Genomic DNA, 23,870 nt, shown 5'->3' on the forward strand with positions numbered 1-23,870 from the left:
GAGCCTGGGGCCCCAGACTTCATGGAGAGCGTCGGGGGAGGGCGGGAGCCGGCAGCCCGCCGCAGAGGTGGCTCCCGGCTCGTGTCACGGCCTGGGCCACCCACGCGGCTTCCTCCGGCTGGTGCCGCTGGCTCTGGGGGTCCAGCTGCGCCAGGTCCGCCTGGCGACTCCGAGGGCTCGGAGGATCAGTCCCTCAGCACCCTGGACCCGTTCCCGCAACCCCGCTTGTGGGGCATGGGTCTGCATGCAGCATGGCCAAGCGAAGGGCCGCACTAGGGCCTGGTTCTGACGGGTCGCCCGAGCCCTGGCCTCTTGGGGCGCGTGGGGCGGGGACCCATCCCCGCTCCCTCTGCGTCCACGCTTAGTGATTGGATGTGGAATTCAGGCTTAAACGGCGTCTTTGCGTAACCAGAGCCGGAGCCCCTCCCAGGTCACGCGCAGAGCGCCACCGGAGGCTGAGCGCATGTAAATGTCCCGTTACCCGCAGTGACCGAGGTGGCATGGGGACGACAGCCAGGTGAGGGCATGGGGGCGAACGAGCAGCAGTCGGGTCGAGCGGGGACGGAGTTCGTGTTCGGGGCACGGACCGCGGCGGTGGACGCGTGTGGGCGGGTTTCCCGTCCCTGAGCCGGACACCGAAGGGGTCGAAATGGTGGATTTTATGTTCTGTGTATTTTACCACCATTTTAGAAAAGCCAAACAAATTGCCAGGCTACAGACTAAGACCAGGTCAGTACCGTTCCGGGGAGAATGCGTTACCCCAAGGCCTCGCAGCCTCGGGATGGCTGCTGTCGGGCACCACTAGGTGACGCGTGTGACCTCAGCAGTGGGTTGTGGTGGCATTCGTGTGCCACGGTCCCCGGGAGGCACGTGGCCCACGAGCGGAACGTGGTCGGTACACGACGGGGTTAATTCCCGCGGTGGTTCTGCGGTCTGTTGATGTTTTTGCTTCGGAAGGAGCCGCATCTGGTCCTTCATGCACAGACTGCCATCCAAAGAAACTGCCTTTTAAATTTAAAAATGCATTGTTGTTACAGGAAATTTTGAAAATATAGATAAGCAAAAAGAATGAAGTCAAATTCAGTCACAATCTTATCGACCAAACAGTCGTTGTAATGTTCTGGCATAAACGCTCCAATCTTTCTGCTATGTGTGTATTTAGAAAACAGAGTTATGTAGCACGCATTGTTTTTCGCTCTGTCTTTTTCGGTTCATTCATCCATTCAACAGTTACGCAGCGAGCGACTTCTCTGTGTCAGGTTCTCCACGCGAAGAACAGCGCGTACAAGCCGCCGTCCGTGCTGCAGCCGACGAACTCTCTTCCTCGTTCGTGAGAAGAGCTGGCACCAGGGAGGCGAGGGGCAGCCTTTTCCACTCGGGCGTTTCCTACCTGGCGGCTTCATAGGGCCTTGACCTCTGCTGGTCCTCTGCTTTGGTCAGCAGACAGGGGAAGGGGGCCAGGGAGGCCTGGGAGGGGTGGCCCTCGCTGCCGCTCGCTTTTCTGTGACATGAACTGAGCTGCGCGGCCACACCTGTCTCGGGGCGGCGGGCTCGACACCTGTCTGGGGCGGTGGGCTCGGAGGGAAGGAGGGGCTTGGCAAGCCCCTGCTCGTCAGGCCAGGAGACCCATGTCTCCTGGTGCACGTCGCCCGGGGCCCTGACACCCCGTAAGCAGGGAGGGTCAACATTTGTCCCTCTGTTTACTGGTCAGTTTCATGGTTTCATTTATGAGTTGCCTGTTTCTGTTCTTTGTTCCCAGAAATGGCAAAAACAACTTTTTTTCCAGCGTGACATTTTTTCTTCACTTAAATATCTAATATTTTTGCGGTTTCTTTCGGCAGATGATGTTGAAGTAGGGAATCGAATCTTTTCCCAGAGGCTTAGCTTCTCTTCCAAACCGTAGCATCATCGTTTATTGAGCAATCCATCTCTCCCTCTGAGGACTGACGGCTAAACGCGGGCCTTCCGTCGCGGAGGCCGAGTGTGTCGGCCGCCGAGGCTGGCACCGCTCTGGAGATGGGCCCGGGAAGCCCGGCCTGGCACCGCACGGCGGCTTTAGAAAATTAGACGCGACCGTCCAGCACCTGCGGTCCTACGAAGAAGCGAGGCAGCGGTCACCGGGACGTAGAGTCCGGCACAGGGAGACGGCCGGTCGTGAGGAGCTGACGCTGCACAGGGCCAGGTGAGGACCAGACTACGTGGGGGTCGCTTCGTACGGCGTATAAATGTCCAGCCACCACGCCACACACCTGAAACTAATATAATATCATATGTCAACTATAATCGAAAAAAAAATAATAAAATAAAAAGCGATGTCCATGCAAAGGTAACCAGCCTGGGACTGCTCACGGGGGGCCTGGGCCCCAGGTCCGTGGTCCCAGCCCCTGCTCCTCCCGCGGGACTGAAGCCGCCCCCGGGCGTCCCCCACGGCTGAGCCATCACCCGGGTGTGCAGCTCAAAACCTCGTCTCCCCCTCATGGTAATGCTGGTTTCTCCCATTGGCGAGTCTCCCTCATTTAGTGTGTCCCCAAGATGGTCTCAGGCATTGGACAGCTCTCTAACTCAGCTGCCCCCGACCCCACAAAAGGAAACCGGTGATGTCGGCCACCACCGATTTCTCCTTTCGCCTGCTAGTAGAGCGTCCCTGCCGCAGGGACAGGAAACATTAGCTCCGGGCGGGGTTCGGAGAAGTAGTGTCCTGGCCTCTCGTTTGCCAAACGAGCAAACTGAAGTGACTTTGTCCAGAGTCGCAGAGCCAGCGGACGGGAGAGCCAGGACGCAAACGTGGACTCTCGCTTCCTCCTAACTCAGCTTCCTCGCTGCGTCTCCGCCATGTCTGGCCCCCTGGCCTGCCCTCTCGGTGCGAGGACCTAGCCGACCCGGCGGGCGGAGGGAGGCCAGCGCTCACACTGCGCCACGGGGACCCACGTGGGAAAGGAGGCACCAGAGCGTAACCGGTAAACGTCTCCAGGCGCAGACGCTAGGGAGGGGGTGCAGGCGGTGCAGGTGGTGCAGGCGGTGCAGGCGGTGCAGGAGGTGTAGACGGTGCAGGCGGTGTAGGCGGTGCAGGCGGTGTAGACGGTGCCGGCGGTGCAGGCGGTGCAGGCGGTGTAGGTTGTGCAGGCGGTGCAGGCGGTGCAGGAGGTGTAGGCGGTGCAGGCGGTGTAGGCGGTGCAGGCGGTGTAGACGGTGCAGGCGGTGTAGGCGGTGCAGGCGGTGTAGGCTGTGCAGGCGGTGTAGACGGTGCCGGCGGTGCAGGCGGTGCAGGCAGTGCAGGCAGTGTAGGTTGTGCAGGCGGTGCAGGCGGTGCAGGAGGTGTAGACGGTGTAGGAGGTGTAGACGGTGTAGACGGTGCAGGCGGTTTAGGCGGTGCAGGAGGTGTAGACGGTGTGGGATTCTCCACTCTCACCTCATTCCAGATGCTTCGGATCGAAGAGAGGCAGTTGGGAAGAGGAGGCCAAACTCAGTGCCCGTGGACGGTACAGCGGACGAGCTAGAAATTCCTTACGTGCCATCCGCTTAGAATGCCGCGAACATTCTAGCCCCGTCATACAAAAAAAAATGCACCAACTCAACAGCTCTGAGCAAAAGTCTCATTAGCTTTGCGCCCTCATATTCGGGACATAGTACTAAATTGGACACGCAAGTGGGAGGGGACACAGCTCCCTTCCCACCCCGAGGACCGTGCGGCCGGGCTTGTTCCCAGGGTCGGTGCAAGGGGCTGACTGGAGGCGGCCACGGGGACCAGCCTCTGGCGTAGCCGCGGGGAGAGGAGCCGAGCGAGGCCACGTCACTGCGGCTTAGTGCCCCAGCCCCTCCCGCTTCCACCGTGGCTCTGAGCTCCTTTTCTTACAAGTACTGGGATTACACTAAATCCGAATCCAGGCGCAGGACGTAAGAGCGTCCCGGGTCTCACCTCGACTAGGACGTGGGCCGTTAGAAGCCGGGGTGCCCGGCGTGTGGGCGGAGGACGAGCAGGGAGACGTGTGGGCCAGTGCCAGTCCTGCCGTGGGTGGCCTTTTGTGGTGATAAACAAGAAATAACGCGCAGGGGCCGTGGTTTCATTTAGTGGGAAGAAATGAGCTCTCACAGGCCCGGAGACTCCCGTCCAGGAAAAGCCAAAGAATGTGGACGAGATAGTACCGTTAAGTCAAAAAAGAAAGAAAATGAAATCTAAAGAAAGGAACCAGCTGTTCCTCCACCGACTCTGTGATTTTCTATAAATTAAGCATCTCGTTTCCACGTTAAAAGTGTTCCTGAAACCTACGCGGCCAGTCCAGCCGGCCTGGGAACTACGGATGGAATTGTTTCATATTCTCGAGACTGGAAGTTTTCGAACTTGCTCATGAAAACAGCAATAGAATAAAGTAACGGGTCAATGACGTATGACACCATATGGCCAGAAAACAAACACCCGGCCTGCCGAGGACCCAAAGGCCCGGCCCTGGAAGCCGGGCGGAGATCGCAGCGGATCCGCGGGGTTACCAGCCGCAGCGCTTCCGTCCAGCGGGGGCTGCTCAGGCGTCCCCGGCCCCAGGCAAAATCAGGAGCCAAGTAAGGAAAACAATCCCCGGGGCAGGAAATGCTGTAAAAAAGACCCCGTTTCCAGGAGTTCCTATTCCGTCATGCTCGCCTCCCACTGGGAGCGGCGGGGGCGGGCTTGCGTGAGGCGCCCCGGAGAGCGTCCTTCCTGTGGACGGAGTCATGGGCCAGGTGCACGGCCCTCGCGGGGCCTGCATTGTCCGTGGCTGCCGGCTGGGGAAGGAACGAGATCGCGAGACTCTCAGGAGGAATGCACCGGCGAGTCCGGGACTGCAGCCACCGCGCGTTACACACACGTGTGCACACACACGTGTACAGACGTGGTCCGCAAGGGTGCATGTGCAAGTGACCTGCGCTGTAAATAGCAGCCTGCGGGTTTAAGCCTGGGCGTGATGAATCGTGGCATAAAGGACTCGTGTCTGTAAACGGGGGTCGGGATAGGTTTTCTCGCGGTAGCAGGTTCCCTCCGTGCATTAAAGTGTGCGCATTCGTATTTACCCATGACCTCAGGAGGCACCATTACGGGTGACAGTTCTCAGCATTTCGTAGGCTCCAGTGTGGGTACAGGTTTTGCATGCCACCTAATTACATCTTAGCAAAATTAATTCCATAATTTGTAGGCGGATCCACGAAGTGCCCAGCATGGCCATTTTCGGTGCTAACACGCGGGAATTCTCACCAGTGAGGTGATTTCCACGGCCTCTCCCTGTGGGAGGGCGGCAACGCGGTAACCGAGGTATTAAGCAGGACTTAAAGGGATACCGAGTCCGACCTCGTCTTTGCGTCCCTCATACCTGGACGTGCAGCCGCTTGACCAGGAGGTCGCAGCCCTCGCCCTGGGCCCGGCCGTAGGAAGGCCCGTCCCCTGTGCAGGACCAGCCAGCCCACAGGCAGCCGTCTCTAGCGTGACTGCAGCGAGCTCGCCGGCCCTACGCCGTCCCCATTAACTCGCCGGCGCCTGGGTTAGCGCCATGAATTATTCCTCCGGGTTCAGACTTTCTCGCCGAGAGGCCCTTGCTGCCACCGGGCCATGGACCCACTGGCCTTTCAATGCCATTTCGTTTGTCACCGCATAGGAGGCTTGACCCAGAGAGGCCGAGATGGGAGGAGGGCCCGCCTCGGGCTTTGCGGGGAGGCGAATGCGGGCCCGAGGATGCGGGCGCGGTGGGGGCCTGGGTGGGGGACGCGGCCGAGGGCAGTGGGCGCACCTGCACCCAGGGGGAGGGGACGGGGTGAACAGGAACCGTGCGCACCCGGGTGTCGCCCAGGCCGGGGCCCGGTGTGGCCTGTCACCTCGCGGCTCCCGTGTGGGCGTGCACCTGCCGTCGGCGTCACGGTCCGTGAGGCGTGCGACACGGTCCAGGCATGTCCACCGTACCCCGCATCACGGCCGGGCACGGGGGCGGGGGAGGGGCAGGACAGCGCCTTTAAATCACGTCTCGGTTCAAACGAGGGTCGTGGCGTTTGGCCCCGGAGCCGTGGCCGGCCCCGGCCACTGCGTCGGGCCCGACCAACGGGGCTGGTGTCCGGTGGCCCGTCTCCTTGGCCTCCACCGAGGACGTGGGGCGTCTCCCTTCAGAGCCAACTCTGACTGAGTTTAAATTAACGGTGACGGGAGCGAGGCCGCTTTCGGGCACCGTTTAAACTTACCCAGCAGATGCTCGGTCCCCACCGTCCCCGACGAGCCTGTCGACGCTCGTGCCGTGCAGCCCTCGATGCCCGAGGGCCCTCACGCGCCCGCTCCTGCCGGTTCTCCTTTTCGGGAGGTTTCTGCGCCCCGACCCCCGGCACCCGCCGACTGTGCTTTCCATTCGTTTCCGTCGCCAAGGATGGCTTCGAAGGGCGAGTCCGCGTCCGGGCCGCTTCGGAGCCGCGGCCGGCGTCGCGGCCTCCCCGTCACTGGGCCAGCTGCACGCAGCAGCTCCTGTCCCCGACGCGTGGGCGCAGAGCCCCGCGGCTCCGTTCAGTGACACGGGACGCAATGCCGCTCAGAGTCCTTCCTCCTTCCTCCGGGTCCAGCCTGGCCCTCCCGTCCCAGGAGGCCTGTGCCGAGCACCCCCGGTCCCCGCAGGGGTCCGAGCTCTGTCATGTCTCTCTCCTCGGCGGGACTGTGACCGCGGTCACCGAACCGTCCCCGTAGACGGTCCGGTCTGTGCTCGCAGGCGCCGGCTGCCCTCTCGGCCTGTCTGAGAGCCGGTCGTGCGCGCCGGCTTCCGGTCCGGTTCCGGCGAGCGGCTGCTGGGCCCGTGCTGCTGCCCCATGCCTCTGTGCCCTCGGGCAGCGGGCAGGCCGGGGGCGGCCCTGCCCGGTGTGGGAGTCGGGGGTCATTTCGGAGCCTCCCCTCTCCACCCCGGAGGGTTCGAGGCCCGGGTGGCTCGCTCGCCCTCCCGTTCTGAGCTCGGAGCTGCGGCTGGTTACAGGATCCGGCTTCACTGTGGACGCCCCTGAGGCAGAGCTGAGAGCAGCAGGTGACCCCCTCCTGAGAGCAGCAGGTGACCCCCTCCTGAGAGCTGCAGGTGACCCCCTCCCGCCCCCACTCCCAGCGTCCAGCATCTCATTCCGGTCCCCACGCTCAAGCCCAGGTCTGGCCTCCCAGGGACGTGCCCCTCAGGGACCACGCCGCCTCCGTCACCGCCGCCGCTGGGACGTGGCACAGGGAAGTGAGCTTAGTGGCCTCCGGAGAGGTCGACAAGCCCAGGGCGCCGCCGCCTAATGTCCGAGCATCCTCGGATGCTCCTCAGAGGGACAGCGCTGTCCCCGGAACAGTCAGATACCAGGCTCTTAATTTACTTAACAAAATAAGCTCAGAGAAACACGCTGGGCGTCAGACGGGGGAGGGAGGGAGCCGCCCTCCGCTGGGACAAGACTGCGGGGGGGGGGGGGGGAGACTCCGAGAGCAGTGAGGAGGAGGCTGCAGGTGGGTGTGCCCCCCCTTCCCCCCCTCCCCCCCCCTCCCGCACCGGGCAGGCAGAGGGGCGGAGCTGACTCCAGGTGTCCTGGGCTTTGTCCCTCCGAGTGGGAGGGTCTCTGGCAGGGTCGGCCCCTCCCCGTCCCCCGAGCCTCCAGCCCTCTCCCTGGGGGCCTCCGGCCTCCCGCCATGCTCCGTGTTTGCTGTAGACATCTTTGCCACAGACATTTTGCTTCGTAACTAATTGGTCATAAGGCAATTTTTCAGTAAAAAAAAGAATTACGGCAAATAAAAGAGGGACATTAAAAATGAATAACGGAACTAAAAGGCTATTTCGAAATACAAAACATTTGTATGTGTGTGAAAGGCGTCTGGATTGGCGGCGACGCTGAGCAGACAGCTGGTTTTGTCCGCGGACGGCTTCTTCATTCTGGGGACGCGCGGGCTGCACCCCGTGCCTCCGAGGGGCCCCTCCACACCTCGCTCACTCCACCCACGGCAGCTAGAATTAGCTAGATGGGAGCAGGGCCTGGAGGATCGGCGACCGGGACAACTGGGAACCAAAGCTCCCGTGCCCGGGGCTAGCGAAACACGCCGCGGCCGGCCTCTGCCCCCTCGGGGTCGCGCCGAGACGAGGGCCGTGTCGAGGACGCTCCCGTCCGCGCCGGCTCCCGGTGGCCGCTGCGGCTCCTCCTGGCGAGCAAGCGGCTGTTGGAGAAGAGAGGGGAACGGGGCTCACGCGGCTCCGCAAGCCTGGCGGGACTTCCGCCACACGACGCTTCCGTCGCCGGAGGCCGGCAGGTCTGCTTGTCCTCTTTCCTGTCCTTACCTTTTCCGCGCGGGTAGAAGGGAGCAGGGGCGCTGTCGAGCTGTCCCGGAAGACTCCGCGTCACTTCGGAGCCGTGACAGACAGGCGTCCTCGGCCCCCAGGAAGCCGCCCCAAGGCCGGACCGGAATCTCTCCTATTCGTGCCGAAGCTATTAAAATGTTTTCTGTCCATAGAGGCGTCAGACGAAGAAGCGACACGTTTCCACACCTCTTCTTCCTTTTTTCGGTGAATATCCGCTGATTTTGTTTCTGACTTGTCAGCTGACGTTTAGTACCGTCGCGCATTCGTTCCGGGTGAGCGCGGCGTGGTCTCCGCGGCGTCCGTCCTGCCTGGCGCCCGCCTGGCCCCGTGCCGAGTCGCTGCGGGGTCGTCGGCCGTGTGCCCTGCGCCGAGCCTGCGTCGCCGGCCGCTCCGTAAGCTCGGTCCCCAAAGCCCCTCCCGTCCGGCGCCCATCGGTTTGTTCTCTGTCTCTGCAAGTTTGTTTCCGTTTTATTTGTTCATTTATTTATTGATTGATTGTCAGATTCCACGTGTACGTGAAATCACATGGCATTTGTCATTTTCTGTCCAGCTTATTTCGCTCAGCGTACAAAAGACCCTCTAGGCCCATCCCCGTTGTCGGGGACGGTGACCTTTCATCCTCTTTTCCAGGCAGTGCATACCCACCACCTCCCCTCCCCCAGGCGTCCGTCCACGGCATGCGGGCGGCTCCTGTGCATTGGCTGCTGTGGGCAGCGCCGCAGCGAACTTGGGGATGTGTAGACCTTTTCAAATGAGTGTTTTGGATTTCTCCAGACGAGCACCCAGAAGTGGGACTGCTGGGTCATGTCGTGGTTCTGTGATTTAACTTTTTGAGGAACCTCCAAACTGTTTTCCGCGGCGGCCGCACCGATTCGCAAGGTCACCAGCACTGCCCGAGGGCTCCCTTTGCTCCGCGTCCTGGCCTGCCTACCTCGCTCTCCCACGCCCCAGAGGCAGGATTCAGACCGATGAGAATCAGAAAGCACCACGGACTCCACTGTGAGCGAGAGACCGAGAGACCGGCAAACGGAATCAGAACACGCCGAGCTCACCAGCTTCGCCCTTTGTTAGCCAGGGCTGTGGGATTAAACGCCGGGTGCGCGCCCAGCCCCTGCCCCTCCCTGCGGGTCACCGGAATCTGGCGTGGATCCCCATCCTGTCTTCGGAGGGTTTTCCGCAGGGGAGCGAGGGAGACAGAGCCTTCGCTCGGACCCCGCCACCCCCCCTTGCTGATGCTGACGGCTGGGCTCAGGCGCGGAGTGCGGATCACTGCTGTGTCCTTCGTCCTTTGAGGACGACCTGCACGACCGTCAGCAAACTCCAAGCCAAATGAGATCCTACGAGGTGAAAATTACACAACCACTCGGCTGGACCGTCGGTGCGAAAGGCCTGCTTTCTCCCGCCGTGTTAATGACCAGATATGAAATATTTAAACGGCTGCAAATTGCATCGATTAAAATTCTTTCCATTCCAAGTGAGCCTGGGCTTGCGTTCTTTGACCTCGAGTCTTTCCATGTTTGATATACTTCCTTAATTAAAAGGTGCAGCGAGTAATCAACATAAGCAGGAGTAATTGTAACACAAATGTTTCCTAAAGTAAAAAATTTTTTAAAAATTAAAAAGGAAGGCTGAGGTAGAATTCCTTTGTAAGGTACGGACTTTGCGTATGGCTGCTTCGTTATTTTGGCAACGAAAAAAGCCACGGATACCAGGGGCCCTTCCTCACTCTGGACGTGACCTTGGCTTCTGCCTCTAGGACGAGCTGGGGCGGAGCAGACCTGTGAGGGTGCCGGAGAGGGGGTGCGGGCTGCTCCCGCACGCGGGCGGCGTCCGGGATCGAATGTGGCCGTTCCGAGTGGAACATCTTACTTGATGTTGCCCAGTAGCGACCGCCGCTCCGGGACGGGCACACGCCGCTGACCGCCGACCACAGGGCCTGCCCGCCAGGCTCTGACGCTTCCCCTCCCCACCCTCACCTGCCTCGAGCCCCGCTGCCCCCCTCTGCTGCCTGGCCGAGGTGGCCCCCAGGCCTTCGGCCTCTCTGCTCCCTCTGCCGAGACGGCTCCGACCAGGGCGCTTAGTAAAAACCTTCACTGAGCTAAATTTAGGCTCAAATCTTGAGACAAAAACATTCATCGGGCCCCTTTTGAGGATTATTGATTGAGTTAGAATAAAATCTTCGTCTTTTTGATTCTAAGGTCCTTCCCGACACGTATGATCACTTAAGTTACTAAAAGGAGGTTGACCAGACAGCCGCCCCGCCCAGGGCACCGTCGCACACACATCCCGAGGGGCGAGGTCACGTGGATTCTGCTGCTTCCACTGACGATTTTCAGTTTGTTTCAAGCGCAGGGTTCTCCGCTGGACGCCGGTGCCCACGGCTGAGGACAGGGGCCCAGAGCAGTGACGAGACCCGTCTGAAGGGGAAATGCCGATTATGCGGAGGGCGGCGGTCTTGGCCCAGCTGCATGGAAACTAAGACGTCCTTGCGTTTGGTAGGTTCTCGACTCGATTTTGTTCATTTCTACAAAGAGCAGCCATAAACTGAAAAAAGAAAAAATAATAAATTAAAAGATTTTAGGTTGTGATTTCTAAAAGTTATGTAATGAAAGAATTCTAATGGAGCGTGAGGGCAAAATCGCAGTAAGTCAAAATGGGAATTAGAGCTGTTTGGTAATAAAAGAAAAAAAAAGACAGTCACATCGTTACCGGGCCTCACTGAAGGGAAGGACAGAGTCCTGCTTGGTGGTCAGGGTTACCCAAGGCCCCAGATGATTTTGGGTTAGAGGCGATAAATAACCGTGTTTGAGAGAATTTCAATCTGCTACTTGCTAATGGGTGATCGATCGCGGCCACGCTGGAAGCCCCTTCTCGATTTTCCACTGTCTTCTCCACGAAATGAAAAAGAATAATATTAATTTGTAAGGTTATTTGGGAATTTAAAAAGTGATATGTGTGTTTTAAATAATCTAGGCCTAATATCACTAAATGTATAAAGCGTCAACAAGGGCAGATCAAGTGAGTAAGATACTATACCTTGGAAGTGTTACTCATTTCCTCCATTAGATAAAACTTTCCTTTCTCAGTCGATGGTGCCGAGACTGTGCCCTAAGCTTCGTGTCTCCCAAGATCTATAAGAAATCGAGAGATTTAAGGTTCCTACACTGAACACAAGCAAAGCAGCAGAATTCTCGATTTTTAGTCATAATTTGAACAAAAGCAGAGGTCAATAATGTTAGCAGAAAATGTAGAGAAAAAGATCAATGAATACAAAATCTGAAAAAATAAGTAAAATTGATACATTTCTAGACAAGACTGATAAGGAAGAGAGAGAAGACACCAATCGCCAACTTCAAAAAAGAAAAGAAACAATATCACTACAGACCCTACAGACGTTAAAATGATAATAAACAAATATTAAAATTTTCATATCCATAAAATTGATGATTTACATGAAATAGATACATTTCATAAAAGACACAAACTACCAATGCTTGTTCAAGAAGAAATAGGTAACCTGAATAATCTCTTTGTCTATTTGAATCATTGGGTACGAATCTCCTACAAAGAAAACTGTAGGCCCAAATGGCATCACTGGGGAATTGTACATTCCATGAGGAAGTAATACCAATTTTGCACAAACTCTTCTAGACAATTAAAGAGAAGGAAACACTTCCTGTCTCATTTTATGAAATCGATGTTTTCCTGATACCAAACCTAACTGAATAATTACAAGAAAACTAGAGATGAATATCCTTCATAAATAGATTTTAGTAAATCAAATACATCAAATTGTAAAAAGAGAATGCATTGTGACAAATTGGGCTTTATCTCTGGATTACCAGGCTGGTTCAATGCTCAAAACCCAGCTTTTTTTTTTTTTTTTTTTTTTTGATTAATGTTTAAATCATATACCTTTTTTCATTCTTTTATTTTTAAACTTTCAATATATTTAAATCTTGTCTCTTATAAGCAGTGACGAGTTTTAGTGTTTAATTTAGTCAGTTACTGGTAACCGATTATAGATTTTACTATATCTTCCTTCTATTCTGTACACATTTGCTTTTTATATTTTGGAATTACATTATTAACTGTAACAAATTAAGTAATGATACGTCTCATTTGTTTTTTGAACATTTTTTCACTATGAAATATTCCTATCTCTAGTAATGATTTTTGCTTTAAAAGCTATTTATTTATCCAATAAATTAGACTAGGTGAAAATTTAAAACCGTTCATGAAAAGATAATACTAAAATGAATTTTAAAAATCAAGCCATCAGTAGGTAAAGATACATGCAAAAATACATTTCTGATGAGGCATGTCCCAGAGTATGCACAGGACGTACAAGTCAGTAAGAAAAATTGGAGACCCAGTAGCAAAACGGGCAAGACATTTGGACAGGCACTTCTAAAACCGATACCCAAATGGCCACTAAATGTGTAAAAAGGTGCTCAACCTCATTAGTCATCAGGGAAATGTAACCCATGATGGGTGATTGCCACATCACACTCACCAGAAGGGCCAGGCTGTTAAGTCTGAAATGTTTAAGAATTGTCAAGGGTGGAGCAATGTGTCCTCTCCTATAAATTCGGGAGTTTATTTGTACATAATGGTGTAGATTGGTACAACCGTTTTCGTAAACGTTGACATCATACACTAGATTTCACCATGAGCATATCCCGCATTCTGTTAATTCTACTCCTAAATATGTACCTGTAAGAAATGTGTGCACACGTACGATAAAAAATATGTACAAGAATATTCATAGCAGCACTACTCAGAATCCTCCAGACTGCAAACACTCCAAGTATTTATCAATAGTAGAACGAATAAACTTGGGCATGTTAAAAAAAAATGGAATACTATACAGCAATTAAAATGATTGAATCGTGTCATGAAACCATTTGGATAAAAATTATAAACATGTTGAGCAAAAGACGTCGGACACAGGAAAATGCATACCATACAATTCCAATTGTATAAAGTTCAAACGCACACACACGACTCCTGTGTTACAGGTCAGGATAGTGTTGAGGTGGAGGGTGATTTGGGGAAGGGGATCAAGGTGCTTTCTGGGGTTCCATGACCCTCAGTTTATTGAATTGGGAGGGGCTTACACGGGCGTCGTTACTTCGTAATAATTCTTCACGCTGTGAATTTATCATGTTTTTTCACTTTTCTATGTATACGTCGAAACTCAATTAAACGTTAATAAAAGTTTTTAGCTCTTAGACTACAACTACACGTAAATCTCTTCCCGACTTCCTTGACAGTGAGGCCATAAGTAGCTGACACAGGATTATGTCAGATTTACTTTCCAACGCGAAGGAAGATGCAGTTTCTTCCCGGGGCCTGTGTTCTGCTAGCTCGGCTCCTGGGTTTTAATACACGTCCATTCAAAGTGTCTTCCTATGAGACCCCCATCTCGGCTCCACAAGGGAAGGCTATGTCTGCTGGGCTCATCGCTGTGTTTCTAGTACCTAGACGACTTCCTAGACCAAATAGGGCGCACAGCAGGCACCCGCTGAATGAGTACGTGGATCAAAGAAGCAAGCAAGCTGTCCTTTGAGGCACTCAGGCGCAGGGGCCTGGCCCCGCCGTCCCCGAGGGAAGTGGCCCGGACTCGCGAATCTCGGCACCACGAGCATGGTTCCCACGCACTTCTGTTATAAAACACGGCCCGTGAGAAGCGCTCGGGAAGCGGCAGGGGAGAAGAAGGCTTCCCTGATTTTTCCTTGCAGCCTGAGTGGTCACAGATATGTCACAGTTGCCTGCTTCAAGCCCACGTCTGCCTTGACTGAGTTAGATGTACCCACGCGCAGCGACTCGCGGTGACATGTGTCGGTTACGGAGAGGGCACGTTTCTCCACGGCGTCACGATTTACGTATCGAGAGTACTACAGCAACGCTCCTTTGAAAACATTCTGTAATTCAGCCCAGGCCTTTCCATGAGTTATCCTTCATCATTTCAGAGTGACTTGTACAAGTAGAAAGTCTGTATGTGACGCGGGTTCGAGCTGCAGAGAATGTGTCTTAATGTAGCTTAAATTACCCTTACTGCGTGTCACGGCATTTGATCATATTTCGCCTTAAATTGTTATTTACTCTTTTCATGAAAGCATCTGTCATCTGTCATCTAAACTGTCGGCTCATTTAAATCGGGGGCCGTGACCTTTCCGATGCTTGGGTGTCTTACCTCTGGCCGAGCCGCCCGAGTCACCAAACTCCGGGAGAGCGGGAAAAAAGTAGAAAGGTGACCTTTCATCGGCACTTAGAGCTTCTGATCTACACAATCGGTAACGAGAGAAAATGGTTAGCAGCAAAGGCTCTGAGCTCATGGCACCAAAAAAAAAAAAAAAAAAAAAAAAAATCCAGCCGGTATCTAAAAAGAAGTAAAATAGGGGCTTCGGCCGATAGCCAGGGAGAAGGGAAAATATTTAAAATTTAAAATATCGTCCTCGTCCCTCACCGCGTCTCTGCAGGCGACGGAAAGTCACGCCTCTGGGAGCTTCTCGGAGAGAGGTTTGCTAGATGAGATCCTCTGAAAAATATCTCAGGTGGAGAGTTATTGACCATGCTCTTTGCTTTCCTTCTGTGTTCCTGCGGTGACTGTAAACTTTGCTTGACAAGAACCTTCATGGAAGCCAGAGCCGTAGGTAATGTCTTCACAGGGAGCTGGCTCGCCTCAAATGAGAGATCATGTCAAGATAAGATAATCGCTCGGTTCTTTAAAGTTGAAAAGCAGATGCGTTTAAAAATACCACCTGGTGGGTCTATGAGAAGGTTTCCTATAATCTGTTACCCAAAATAAACCATATTATTTAGCGGATGTCTGCAGAGGGACAACCAAACAGATGTTTGAGACGATGAAGAAAAGCTGGAAATATTTCAGTGCTTCAAAATATGTGTATTGATTTTGGAGTGAGGAGGTGAGAGATGTATGTTCAGTTTTTAAATGACAGCTGATATTTCGTTTATGCGACAGAGTTTTCTCTATGTAACATAGAAAATTAATGCGATGACCATTTATGTCAAGTCCTGGAAGGAAGATATGAGATTAAAGCCGTGTGGAATGAGAGCGTGTGACTTGTATGGGAAAATAAGTCTCCTTAAATCCTCAAACCTACACGTTAGCAATCACAGGTGGACCGTGTCCGGGGGGGTGTGAACGAGCAAAGGGGGACTGAGTGCATTTGGAGTCACGATTATTTTGTTGCCCTGGACACATAGGCGAGGGGTTCTTTCTTAGACGGGAGCGGTAACTTCTCCATACAAAGAGGTGCTTCCTTCCCCGTCTGCCCGCTTCCCCAAATACCTGTACTTCCTGTCTACCCCAAACACCTGTACTTCCTGTCTACCCCAAACACCTGTACTCCCTGTCTACCCCAAATACCTGTACTTCCTGTCTATTCAAAACACCTGTACTTCCTGTCTACCCAAAATAACCATACTTCTTGTCTACTACAAATAACCTGTTCTTCCTTTACACCCCCCAAAACCGTACTTTCTATCTACCCCCAATATTTTACTTCCTGTCTACGCCAAATACCTATACTTTTCGTCTACCTCAGATAAGCCATACTTTGTCCCTACTCCAGACACCTGTACTTCCTGTCCATTCCACATAACCACATTCCTGTGTACCCGAGGTAACCCGTACTTCCTGCCCACCTCGAATGAGCTGTACCTCTTTGCTGCCCCAGGATGTGCAGCTCCCGAGAGGCTTCGGGCTGAGACGGAGAGCACACCGGCTTCGCCTGCGCAGAGGCTGGGGTCTGAGGAGGCAGATCTAGAAGATCACGATTCCAGAACGTCTCCTAGCAGCCAGGACGATTCGAGAAAGGGGCTGATCTTTTGCCAGGAAAGAAGCCGAGGCTGGGCGAGGCTGAGAATCGGGAAGCGGGCTGTGTCGTACCCGGTAGACGTTCCCAAGTTCATCTCTGCCTCGTGGCCGGGCAAGCCCCTGTGAGAATCAGGCAGACGTGGCTGAGCAGCCTGCTCATGCCCCCTCGAGGACACTTTAGTTGGGAACCTTTACTCTGGACTGGGGACAATTTGGGGGGACACTGGAGAGCCTTCTTGGGTGACTAAAGAACCCCTGTTCGTACCCTTTCCTGGCTTGTTCTAGTGCATCTCAGACAGGGGACATGCTGGAGAGTCAGGGACAGCATGTCACACGTGGTGGTCTCTGATCCTGCGGATGCTCCAGGAGGCCTCGGCGATAGGGTCCATGCGGACGCAGCCGCCAGCAGCCTGCGGCGAGGGCTGAGGCAGCGGCCCCCGCAGCACCAGGCAAAGGACGTCATGGCTCTGCCCACGCCGGGAGCAACTTCCAAGCCTGAGGACGGGGGGCAGGAAGCGAGGCACCCTGGTGCCCCCGCTCCTTGCCCCTGAGTCCCGGGCTGTGCTGGGGCATCTCAGGTGGTGCTGGGGAGTCTCGGAGGGGTGCTGGGGAGTCCCAGGCGGTGCTGGGGAGTCCCAGGCGGTGCTGGGGCGTCTCAGGCGGTGCTGGGGAGTCCCGGGCGGTGCTGGGGAGTCCCGGGCGGTGCTGGGGAGTCTCGGGCGGTGTTGGGGAGTCTCGGGGGATGCTGGGGAGTCCCGGGTGGTGCTGGGGCGTCTTGGGCGGTGCTGGGGAGTCCCGGGCGGTGCTGGGGAGTCCCGGGCGGTGCTGAGGAGTCTCGGGCGGTGTTGGGGAGTCCCAGGCGGTGCTGGGGAGTCCCGGGTGGTGCTGGGGCGTCTTGGGCGGTGCTGGGGAGTCCCGGGCGGTGCTGGGGAGTCCCGGGCGGTGCTGGGGAGTCCCAGGCGGTGCTGGGGTGCCCCAGGCGGTGCTGGGGTGCCCCAGGCGGTGCTGGGGTGCCTTTCTCCCGCTGGTCGTTGTCGTCCTCTCTCTCCTCCCCTCCACCGTATCCTCGCCTGTCACCTCCCCGGCCCCTGGCAGACACAGGCGTGTGCGGTTCCCGTGAGGGGGCGGTAGCGGCGAGGGGCGGGCGCTGGGGAGGAGCGGGGTGGTCAGATCGGTCCAGGGCGAGGAAGGAGTTTTCCACTGGGGGTCGGCAGCCGGGAAGTCTGAGGTGACTGCCCTTTGATGGCCTCGTGTCCCCCCCCTTCCCTGAACTGAGGCATTTTCACGTCTTCTTTATTTGCTGTAGCATCTGGCGGATGGGGGTGTTCGGTGAAGACAGGTTGGTTGAATGAATGAATGAATGAATGAATGAAGGAGCGACCGAGTACCCAGACGAAGAGGACAGACCGAGCTTCTGGACAATCCTTGGGCCCCGCGAGCCCCACTGGGGAGCAGGCGAGCAGGGCGCGGCCGACCGAGCGTCTTCGGCTCTTCCCTCCGCGGGCGGCAGTGGCCGGGGCTCGGGGCCTGGACGCCGGGCCGGGCCCGCTCCGCTTCTCCGCGCGTGTGTGTGTGGCGGGGGGGTCACGGCTTTGCTCCCCCGGCCCGTCCTGGGCGGGGACACGGCACAGGCGATCTCGGGCGCCTGAGACGACCTGTGCTCACACGGCGGAAGGTGAGCGGACAGTAAAACACTCCGGTCTCCGCGCCGGACGCGGGCGCCAGGCCCCTTCATGGCTGGAGCTGGAGGTCAGGAGCCTATGGCACCGGCTTTTTCCAGCATGTTGGTCTCGCCTCTGCCCGAGTCCGGGAGAAGGAAGACGAGTCGCTCGTCCAGCGGAGCGAAGGCCGCGCCGCGCCGCACAGGGGGGACCCCGGCGGGGTCGCTGAACCGCCCGGGACGGAAACGCCGTCGCGCGGCAAACGCCGGAGACGGGAGGTCTGCCGGAGACGCGGATGTTTCCGCGGCCAGAGCGAAGCTTGGAACCCGCGCCGTTTCCCAGCGTGGGGGCGGCCGGCCCCCGTCACGTCCCAGATGAGAAGACAGGCCCGGCCGTCGGATTCATTTTCACCCGGTGCCAGAGGGAATCAGAAGCGGAGCGGGCGTGAGCGCCCGGTTCTCCGAACGCCGGGGTCAGAGGGCGGCAGGACCACACCGTGCGCCCAGAGGGGGCGTTCCTGCCGAGACCGGCACGAGGCACGTGGTTCGGGGCAGAAGAGCTTCTGATTGGAATTCGCGAGACCGACCGAAGCGCCGTGGGAACAGAAAGACGACTCCGTGTGTCTCCAGAGCCCCAGTGGGCAGAGCTCGAAAAGAAAGAAAGAAGAATTAGACACAAACGAAACAACCCGACGAGAAGCGAGACAGAAGAAAGCCTTCGGGATCCGCATCGTGCAACATTTTCTGAAGGAAAATGAAGGAAGCCCTATGAGGCCAGGGCCGACTGAAACACCCTGAAAGACGGTAACGGGAAGAGAGAGATGGAGGGGGGAAGGAAGCCCCCCGCGCAGAAGGGAGCCTCCGCGGGAGGGAGGCGGCTGAGCGAAGTTCGGCTGGTCCCGAGTGCCGCTCGCGTGAGTCGCAGGAGGCTCGTGGGGCCGGAGGAACCGCACAGCTGGTCCCAGACCGACGCCCCGCGCACGTCCCCGCGGAGCCCGGGGTTCGGCCTCATCGTGGCAGTGACGTCGCGGACCTGGGTGGAGGCAGTTCACGGTTCGGGTCCTCAGAAGAGCAAAGCAGGAGACACGTCTTTCTAGCCCTGTTTGCCCCAGGGAAGGCCATTCGATGTCATTTCATGGGTTTGGAGCAGGGAGGGTCCCTGAGAGGCAGCTGCCACCGGGCGCCTGGTGTTTGATCTGCCGCGCGCCTGGCCCCGGCGCTCAGAGAGCAGGAAATCGAGCAGCCGGCCCAGAGAGCCAGGCTCTGGTTCAGGGCTGTGACCGTGGTGTCCCCAGGCCCCTCCGTCTGGAGCAGGCCAACCGCCCGGCCGCTCCCGGCGGCGGCGGCGGCAAAGCACACAGCGGGGAGGGAGTCCACGGACTGCAGGGTCCCCCGTGACCCGCGGCGCCCTCTGGGCCTGGCTGCGTCCACGCTCGCTCACGGCTTTAGGACTGGGCCGGGAGCTGAAATCGACGGGCTCCCTGAGGGCCAGACACCTGCCACCTAGGACAGGCGGCCGACGTGTGGGAGGAGGGCGCGGGGGGCGGGGGGGGACGGGGGACCAGGACAGCACAAGGAGGGCCGAGCCCCGAGTGCGCGAGTGACTTCATCAGCGTTTGCTCTTGCCTGAGGGCCGGTTAGAAACTGTCCCAAACACCCGCGCAGTGCGCCTCCGACACTGGGTCTCCAGAGGCCACCGACAGAATCGATCCGTGCTGTGTGACTGTGGGGCCCGTTTGAGGCCTGGCTCTTCGGGGGGCTGCTGACCGTGCCAGGGCTCCCGAGAAAGCTGCCCCCACGTCCCACGCTGCAGGGCAGCCTGCCAGGAGTGACGGCGGCCGTGACAAGTCTCCGAACGCAGCCATCGCCATCCGTGGCGGGGTCCTGCTCCCGTCCGCTTAGAGCCGACGTCCCCACACACGCCACGACCGGTCGGCGTCATTATCCGCAGGGCACCAGAGCGAATGTCATCGTATGTTGTGATCATTATGCGACAATGGCATGCTTGACAGTGTGGAGAGACAGTGTTATCACGCCGGCTTCAACCGAGAGGGCGTTGGGGCCCAGGGCGGCACCGCGACCCGCCCCGTCCACGCGGCCGCACTCCGCAGGACGCTGGGCTCCGTGGGCGGCTGGCCGCGCTGTCCCCATGCGTGGAAAACGCCTCCTGGGTCCGCCACGCGCCTTGTGCTTGAACCTGCGAAGGGCGGGGCGGGGGGGGAGGCTGGGGAACGCGGCGGTTTGTCCCTTTTATCTGTAGCTGGCACTTTCTTCAGCGTGTGGCTTAAAAGGCTAATGCATAATTAACAAGTCTTCATCGCCGGGGTATGTGACATTTGGAGTATGACGATGGAAATGGGCCTCGGGCCACGCATTTCCATCTGGAGTGACCTTCAGAGTCAATGTGCGTCAGGGGTAAAGCGTTTTGGGGCCAGGCATTCCGGAGTTGGCACGACAGGCCTCCAGGCCAGCAAGTTATTCAACCAACGAGACCCTAGATTTTCCTGTTTTTGAATGGGGGCAACGGGCCCCTTCTGCTGGGGCACCCTGAGTCCCCAGTGACGAGAGAATGTTCTCGGCCCCAGAGATACTCCGTAAGAGGAAGCTTTTTCCTTTTATAGCTACATTTCTTATTTATTTATTTATTATTATCATTTACGCCTACAGCACCTGGTCTTCCCAGGTGGTCTCCCATCCAAGTACTAACCAGGCCCGACCCTGCTTAGCTTCCGAGGTCAGCCATCGGGCTCGTGCAGGGTGGTGTGGCCGTGGACCTGGGACCGTGGCTCCACTGGGGCGCGAACCCAGGACCTTCTGCGTGTAAAGCAGACGTGCTGACCGCGACACTATGGAACCACACCCTGCATTTCTAGTATTGACTTTCCTTCTTATCGGAAGTCGCTCAATACACAAGACCTGGCCGTCGGGGCGGGTGCTCTCTCCAAACAGCAAATGGCCAGTCGTTGTTTGGTTATGGGAAGTGAGTTTCCACGGCATACACACTCCTTCCCTTCGTCCTTTGTAAAGGGAAGAGGCTTTGAGAAACGGCGTTGGCACCTGGGCTGCAGGTGGGCACGTGAGGGGGTCTCCGAAGAAGAACCAGGAAGCTTCACCTGGGGGGCTCGCCCGGGAGCGGTGCGAGCCCCCTCTGCCAGGGCGTCCATGCTGTGGGCGTCGAGGGCCACCAGGGTTCGGCCCCGGCTGGGAGCTGCGCCCTCGGCCACGCGGGTGGGCTCGGGCACGACAGCTCACACGGTGCGTCCCTCCGCTTGACCCTGGCCGGGCGGCCGTGAGCGCGGGAGCCGGAGGCGCAGTCTGCCGAGCCCTTCGCGAACTCGGCCGCCGTACCTGCTGCGCAGTCCCCCGTCTCCCGAGGGCTCTTCCCTCCGAGCTCTGTGCGGCCGGCCCCCCTCAGCACCGCTGTGTGCTCCGCGGCCCCTGCTCCGGGCGGCTCTGGCCCATGTGCCTAAGCTCCTCATGACACTCCCCCGCTCCCTGGAAGTGTGTCGCTGATTACCTGTTTATCCCGCAGAATACAAGCCCCGGGGGGCAGGAGCCCTGCCCCCTGCACTCACTGGAGACCAGCTGAAGACTGTGGCCTTTTCGAAGGATTTTGAGCTGGTACAGAATGTAATCGGGTGAGTCACCTGTTTAGAATTATTTTTTGAAAATATGCTCCCTGTTAAAACAGAAAAGAGATCGAAGGCCGAGCAGAGCCAGGGATCGGGAACAAGCCGAGAGGCTCGAGGGAAGCAGGTGAGAGTTTACAGCGGTGGAGAGAGGGGCGGGGTGGGGCCCCACTCGAAAGGTGGGGGTGATGCGTGACGGACGGGGTCCTGGGAGGAGCTGGGGGCCGGGGTGCTGCCCAGAGTCCTCGGTGTCCGCCGAGGTGTCCCCAGTCAGGAGGTAGGGGTGGGTGAGGACGTGGAGGTCAGCTTCGGACTTGCCGCTAGGGGCAAAGGTGTCCCGTGTGCCCTCGGACCTGTGGGACAGAGTTTGGGAGAGAGGTTCGATCTCACCCCAAACCCACTGGCTCAAGGCAGCGAGCGCTTGTGACCGCTCACGACGCAGGTCTCTGGCCGGCGGAGCTGGGCAGAGCTGGGCCGAGCTCGGTCAGGTGGCTACGTGGCCGCGGTCGGCTCAGTGGGGACTCATTCACGCCTTGGGCAGTGCCTCGTGGTCAGCATGGCAGACAGCGGAGTCCTTGGTCAGCAAACGAGCCCAGCCTCGATCGCACGAGGGCCGCGGGCCTGGTCCCAGGAGAGGGGGGCTTTGTGTGCAAAGCCCCTGAGCCCCAGCCGCGGAGCTGCCACGGAGCCCTCTCTGCACCCCGCTCTCCAGGGCAAGCCCAGGGGCTGCCCGAGCTGCAGAGGGGACACCCCCCCCCCCGCCCCCCCGTGAGGGGTACAGGAAGCGCTCCGGGTCAGGGTCACGGTCCCCGCAGAGCTGAAGGGCGGGCAGGGGTCATGGGCTCACAGGGGACGGCGGACCAACCGCAGCGGCCTCCGCTGTTTTCCGGGAAGGCGGGGAGGCGGCCCCGGGCGGAAGGCGCATGGCCCCCCGCGACCGTGGACGCCAGCCGGTGGCCAGGCCCCCGCAGAGAAGGCGGCGGCGCTGAGCGGAGGTTTGACGTGAGTCCCGGACGAGGACAGCGGCGGGGGGGTGGGGGGGACGGGAACGCCGACCCCCGCGACCCTCACGCAGCCGGAGCCGCTGCAGCCGGAGCCGCTGCAGCCGGAGCCGCTGCAGCCGGAGCTGCTGTAGCCGGCCGCGCGTCTCCCTGCGTCTCCGCCTCGCCACCGGGACGCGCGTCTCCGTCCCCGGCCCGCGCATGGGGCGCACGCCCTGCGGCCTTTGCTCGGGGGGCACGCCGTGCCTGCGGGGTGCCCCGGGCTCCTTGTCGAGGGGGGAAGAGGGCCAGTGGAGGCAGGAGGCGAGAAGAGGGACCGGGAAGAAGCCAGTGGCCAACGGGCTCCGGACGTTAACAAAGAGGGGACACGCCGCGGCGTGGGAGGGCGGGACAGGCGGGCGCGGGGATCCCAGCCGCCCTCGAGGGCACGGCGGCCGGTGCGCTCACCGCGGCGGGCGGGTTCCCAGCCTCTCCCCAAACGCGCGGCTAACGTGGGGCAAGTGACCGGAGGAGCCCGTGATGGGGGGCGGGGGGTACCCCACCGGAGCTTGGGCGAGCAGGGCGTAATGACCCGCGGCCGCCATCGGTACTCGGCGCGTCACGTGACCCCAGACCCTTGAAAAGGCCTGCAGGGACACCCCCACGAACGCGAGGTGGAGTTGAGCACCAGGGAGCGGAGGCTGATTTGCCAGCAACTGCGGAAATGCGGTATTTCCCGGACTCCTGGGGCTGTGGCCTCCGGGTCACGCTTGCTGCGCACACGCGTGCGACGTGGCATGCGGTGCTCCAAGTCCCTCACCTTTTTAACCTTCCCCGCAGCGCCATGAGTCAAGATCTCTTTTCATTTCTATTTCACAGATAAGGACACTAAAGAACAGAAAAAGGTCAAGTTTTCATGTTCTCGATTATGCTGCCGTGTGAACCCAGGCGATTTCATGTCGGATCCGTCCGCCCTCACCACCGCGCCGCTCGGTCCTGATGGCCTTCGCCAGGATCCGGAGGATTCAGGCAGAACGGAGGACGTAGCCGGGACGCGGGCGTGCGCGCGCACGCGACGTGAACAGAAGACGTAGCCGGGACGCGGGCGCGCGCGCACGCGACGTGAACGGAGGACGTAGCCGGGACGCGGGCGCGCGCGCACGCGACGTGAACAGAAGACGTAGCCGGGACGCGGGCGCGCGCGCTCGCGACGTGAACGGAGGACGTAGCCGGGACGCGGGCGCGCGCGCACGCGACGTGAACGGAGGACGTAGCCGGGACGCGGGCGCGCGCGCACGCGACGTGAACAGAAGACGTAGCCGGGACGCGGGTGCGCGCGCACGCGACGTGAACGGAGGACGTAGCCGGGACGCGGGCGCGCGCGCGCACGCGACGTCAGTGGGCGTCCCGCCCCCTTTGGGCGGACGCGGCGGGGTTTCTCCTGCACCTCCAGGC

The 23,870-nt window shown here is 58.4% G+C and overlaps 1 long non-coding RNA gene and 1 pseudogene across 2 annotated transcripts; one reads left to right on the forward strand and one right to left on the reverse strand.

Moving 5' to 3' along the window:
- Nucleotides 1-334: 334 nt before the first annotated feature.
- On the forward strand, nt 335-23,486 carry LOC118613384. Of its 2 annotated transcripts, none has more exons than XR_004955456.1 (4): nt 335-2,182; nt 10,648-10,795; nt 21,339-21,444; nt 23,295-23,486. It is a non-coding gene; the product is annotated as an uncharacterized LOC118613384 (long non-coding RNA). The 2 variants fall into 2 exon arrangements; XR_004955455.1 differs by having other exon boundaries at nt 10,653-10,795.
- On the reverse strand, nt 20,465-20,580 carry LOC118613410 (annotated as a pseudogene).
- Nucleotides 23,487-23,870: the final 384 nt, after the last annotated feature.

Source organism: Rousettus aegyptiacus, unplaced genomic scaffold, assembly GCF_014176215.1.
Source record: "Rousettus aegyptiacus isolate mRouAeg1 unplaced genomic scaffold, mRouAeg1.p scaffold_m13_p_18, whole genome shotgun sequence".
Lineage (NCBI taxonomy): Eukaryota > Metazoa > Chordata > Mammalia > Chiroptera > Pteropodidae > Rousettus > Rousettus aegyptiacus.